General features: G+C 46.7%; 1 protein-coding gene across 1 annotated transcript in view; it reads left to right on the plus strand.

Moving 5' to 3' along the window:
• The first annotated feature begins 1,536 nt into the window (after window positions 1-1,536).
• BEND6 (BEN domain containing 6) overlaps window positions 1,537-5,371 on the plus strand; it is a 16,604-nt gene continuing 12,769 nt past the window's right edge. Inside the window, exon 1 of the mRNA XM_026036672.1 lies at window positions 1,537-1,686. The gene's annotated coding sequence lies outside the window, so the exon portion shown is untranslated. The remainder of the gene's footprint in view (window positions 1,687-5,371) is intronic.

The raw sequence follows: 5,371 nt of genomic DNA on the forward strand, positions 1-5,371 counted from the left end.
GGCTGCAGCGAGGGGGAGGCTTCGCCGCCCGCAGCCGCGCGCGCTCGCTGCACGGCGGGCGCCGAGGCCGCTGCCCCCAGGGCTGCTGCTCGGCCGGGGCTCTGCTCCCCAGCRCGGCCCGGGGAGGTTTGGAGTTGCTGTCTGCACGTTCCTACAGCCAGTCCTCACAGTGAACGTGGGTCCTGCGTGTATTCTGCGGCCTCACCCTGCCCGCATAGCTGAGAGAGAGACTAATTTATGACAAAACTCATCCTCTGTCCGTGATCTGTCAATGCAAACACATGAGTGCGAGGAGCATTTCAGAAACTTTATGGGAATAGTGAAGGTTTCCATGTAAATATTGGAAGGACATTGTAATGTTACTGCTCTGCATGTCTGCCAGAAAGGGACATATAAAAACGTACATGCGAATTTAAGTAAAACTATAAAATGCATGTGCTTGAAGGACAAAGGTAGAGGGAGGCCTCTGTTTGTGGTGCCTTGAAGAAGAATGAGGGAAACTGGCTTTTAGGTCTGTAATATTTTATTTATTCCAAGAATTTTGTGTAAATATATGTTTATATCTTTCATATATCAGCATGTTGAAGCAGAAGCCTGTCATGTTACTGAGTGAATGCTGTAAACGTAAAGTTGATGGACTGCAGCGTGTGACAAAATGCYCTTCATTACTGCCTACCAAGTGCAGACGCTCTCGGGCTGCGTCGCACCGAGCAATGCAGCGTTGCAGTGATGCCCAGTACTGCAGCGGGCTGCAGGGATGTGGCACTAACGCGGCTGACCCGGGCGCTGTTGGGCTGCTCCGGGTCACCTCGCTGTGGCACGAGGCAAAGCGAGCAGCGCTGCCGCGTGCCCTGCACTGCAGCACGGGGACACGAAGCTCCCCGGCCTCTCCCGGCGCCCGGGGTTGTTGTTCCCTCGTGGGAGATGCCGGGAAGCGGGGGCYGGCAGCGAGGGCACAGCCGGGACCCGCGGGACGCGTGGTTCTTCCCGCGCTGCCCTTGGAGAAGGGCACAGAAAAGAGCCCGCTGATGGGAGATCTCCGGGGTTCCCTTGCTAGAAGGGAAGATCCGTTAACTTTAAGCAAAGACTTACAGTGAGCGTCTTATTTTGTCAAGGGGCTGTGATAAATTTCATGGTAACTGGTTATTTTTTTCCCCAAACACAAGAGAATGGGGCTTAGTGCAAGGAAGCGCTGACGTGCAGCATGGGCCGGAGTCACCGCTCGGAAGGCCCCGCCGGCCGCCCCTTTTCTGTGGAGCTCTGTGTGCTCCCCAGTATCCGTCACCACCCCATGCTCTTTGCTAGTGGGGTTCGTCTGCTGCTTCCATGGGGAATCAAGTTGGTGGAGTTATTTCACATTGAAAATGATTGTGCTACACGGTGTGTGGATGATCAGCTTTCCATGATTGAGAAGCACATGGGTGGATTTTTCCAAATCATGGTAATGAGAAATGAAAAAAAGGTTGTACATGTATAGCATTTAGAATATATGTATTCTATATGTAATGTAAGCTTCTTTACAGAATGTTTTTCAGGGGAGTTGCAAGTCTTAATAACGATGGTCAGAGAAAAGGAATGAAGAGACAAGGTTAAAGCAGAGCTGTTGGGGCCCAGCTGAGATTTGACCTCAGAGGGAGATTCCAGGAGACCCAGGAAGCCACTTCAGAGAAGAGGAAGTGAAAGAAGGTAACTAAGTTTTGAGACCAAACRTGGCAAGAACGTTGGGAATGGCGAGGAGGCTAAAGAAGACAAGCTGCTGGAGCAGATCTTAGCCCTGAAATAAATGGTGGGTCGCGGTAGCTCCAGGGGTGCCTGATGTGGCACAAGGTGTGGATGATGGGGAAAACCATCCGCAGGTGCCTGTTTGACCCGGGTCACAGACAGGCAGAGCCGCGACAGGGCCACAGGTGGCGTGTCCACGGGAGTCTTGGAAGCAGCATTTGACATGAGTAGTATTGGAGGATGAGATGGTGAAAAGCGAGGAAGGAGAAGGGCGAGCTTGGCTTCAGGGCCCCCCCAGCAGAGGCGAAGGGCACATTTTTGCCATGGAAAGGGACAGGACGGTGCAGGGGGGTGTTTTCCTGCTCCCCATTGCTCCCAGCAAACTTGCCGAAGGCTGAGGGCAGCAGCAGCAGGAAATTACATCCCGTTTCTGCAGTGTGATGGGAGTCTCCAGCAGGTAGGACAGGAGCTGCCCTCGTGCAGGGTCAGCCCTGACCTGAAGCCACTGCCGCCTTTGCCGCAAGCAGGGCTGGGGTTCACTCGAGGGGCTGGTGCATGAGATGGGCAGTGATCTTCCATACKTTAAATGGGGTTCAGAAAYATTTTAGCAGGAACTAGAAACCTTRTCTGAGCGCAGTGGTTTAGGCTGAAAGGTGAAAAAATAACTGCAGGAAGAAAATTCATGACTTTGGTGGAGAAACCACATCCTGAAGATGTGCTGAGCTCGCTGAGCCTGAGCAGAAAAGGACACGCAGTGACTCCGAGGAGGAGTCGCACGCAGGGACTCCGAGGAGGCAGCTCCGCTCCTGCGGATTCGGCCCCGGCGCTTCCCCGCACGGCCATGGGAGCCCCGGCCTGAACGAGCCCAGAGAGAAGCTCGCCCGGGYGATCCAGTGGAGTTAACATATGATTAAGGGATTATACGTTACGTAATTTTGGAAGAGTTGCTGAGTAAGTGAAAGAGTAAGAACATTTTCTCTCACTGCTGCATAGATATGCTTTTAGCRTTTCTGCCCATTAAATTAAGTAAAATATTACACTCATATGGCTGCTTAGCCACAATTAGAGAAGGATTCTCTTCGTGTAATACTTCTTCACAAAGAAGGGTTTTCTTTAAGCAAATGAGCCCATAAGCAACTCAAGTAAATTCATAAAATACTGTAGTGTCTGGATATCAGCAACTCCATACGAAGGAATAACTGACTGCTCGTGTCACCTTCACGTGTTCCTCAGTCCTCAGGGTGCTTCCTGTCAGCTTAAGCATGGTATATTGAGGGAGGAGCTGATCAAACCTTGTAAGATACATTCTTTGGCTGAAAAAATAACGTTTTTTCAGCTTGATAAAAGCATGAAGTTTCAAAAGCCTGTGTTACGTGAAACAGTATGTTCCAAGTGCAGCAAGGTCATTGCAAGTCCTTGTTCTGCCAGACTAGTTAATTTGTTTGTTCCATACAACACTTCGCGTGTTTGAAGGGCATCTTGGCACTAGTTAATTCTTACGACAGCCTCGAAACAAGGTACATAAGGATTATTATTTAAAATTATTTGGATGGAGAGCTAGATCATAGGAAGTTATTTACCCAAGCCTAAACTGCATGATCACAGTGCTACAGACTAGACCCTTCCATCACTGGAGCATTTTGCAGTCTGCAGGTGTTTTTGGTGGCAATGGAAAATCAAGTTCCTGCCTTCGCGCTCTCTATAATTGCCCTTGTTTTGCAGATTTCATTAACTCACACCACTTGCCCTTTTCCCTCTGCTTATTACGCAGCGGGTGTAAGTCAGGGAGAGCACCAGCCATGCAGCTGTCCCCTTGCAGCTTGGTGTGTTGCTGGAGAGATGCTGGCCCYGGTTTTGTGGGCATAAATCGACTTTGCAGACAGGGAGGCTCATCTTGAGCCTAGACACAAATACACTGCTGAACCTCCTATGGCATTTCGCATTACAGCAGTGAGATGCCCCTTTGTCCTTGGCTGAAATTTGCTCTCCGTACATTTTTGGTGGTARTTGTCAGTCTGAATATGACCCTACATCCCAGAGGGAATTACACTTCATTAATATCATATGTATATAATAGGAGGTTTCTTGAGGATTGTTTCAGTTTGGCAAGTCATGGTAAATACAGAATATTTGCCTTTCGGCTCTTACATTCATTTATAAAGTCAGGTTGAGCTGTGTACATTTAATAAAAAAAAAAAAAAGTCATTTAATTTCACAGGAAGGAAAAAATAGCTCTAATAAGGTTAGAGACTGTTAACTTCACAGAGGAGGAAGATGCGGTTCTGTAAATTCTGTGCATGCAGAAATGTTCCTAGTTTCAGTAACGTTTCCTGGGGCAAGAGCCACTGGAGACATGTATGTGTCATCTTCTAGCCCATTACATGACCTTTATTACTAATACAGAATATTTTTCRTCTCGAGATCATCAAGCTCATTCCCTCCTACCAACAGTGAGCAAAACCAGAGCAACTGARGAAGAACCTTGGAGTAAAAGAGCAGGCACTTAGAGTACCACCAAGCATCACTCCTAATCTATCCTAATCACTTCTAATTCCCYATGATGACCAGTAAAGACATATGAGTAGAGAGTTAAAATGCCACTAGATTACTTAATGCTGGCCATAGTTTAAGCCTGGAATTTGCTAGCTGTTCTTTTTCTTCTATACTCTTATAGTTGAAAGGAGAATTTCACTGTTAATAATGCTTTGGAACAGCACGATTTATCAAAAGGTGAAATAGCATATGCCACTATATGAAAAGAGCAAGATGCCACCCTTATAAATTCTTACACTAGCAGCAGGTTTATCTGAACCAGTCAGATCTGTAAGTACCTTGGTTGCATATGGAATGTTTTTCTGTTGTTTCTCAACATTTTACTCAGTTTTTCAGGATACATCTTAAGCCAGCCTTTATAGGAAAATATTTGTTTGGCAGTTAAACAGAGCAAGTGCCCAGTTTTTCTAACTCAGGATAGATTTGCACATGGTCAGACTTTTCCTAATGATGTTGCCTTCCCATCAGCAGCTTCAGAAAAAAAAAAAAAAAAAAAAAAAAAAAAGAGCGAGAGAAAGAAAAGGAAATTTGTTGCTGATCTGTAACCTTCACAATTTTAGGGCTATAGAGCTATACATTGTGTTAAGTTACACAAGCTAGAGCTGAATGTGGAAGGCCAAATGTCCAAATGCTGGCCTCTGTTTAGTCATGCTGACTTGTTGTTCCTCCCGGGCTCTTTACCACTCCTACAGATTTGGTTGCATTAACCTTCATGGAGAGCTGTAGTGTGACTATCCCCTTGCAGGAGCCGAGGCATCCCAGCCCGTTCAGCAAACACTGTAAACGTTGCTGCTTTGTGCAGCAGTAGGTTGCTGCATGCGTAGCATTTGCAAACAAGCAATTGGGTACTAGTGGTGTCAGCTGTGAAATAGCRGATTAATTAAATTAGTAATCTGTTTTATAGAATTGGGTTACCTTCCTGCATCTCTTCATTTGAAATCTTGTTATCTTTTTCTGAATGTTTCATTGAGGGTGGAATTCGCTTATAGAAATAAGTGTTTGTGGTTTACAGRTATATGAGGCACTTAGGTTATCATTTAAACTCAATCACTGGAGCCCAGAGATCCTCAGCTGAATTTAGATGGTTCTGGAAAAT

The sequence above is a fragment of the Nothoprocta perdicaria genome, unplaced genomic scaffold, assembly GCF_003342845.1.
Source record: "Nothoprocta perdicaria isolate Ctin4 unplaced genomic scaffold, notPer1 scaffold_184, whole genome shotgun sequence".
Classification (NCBI taxonomy): Eukaryota; Metazoa; Chordata; class Aves; order Tinamiformes; family Tinamidae; genus Nothoprocta; species Nothoprocta perdicaria.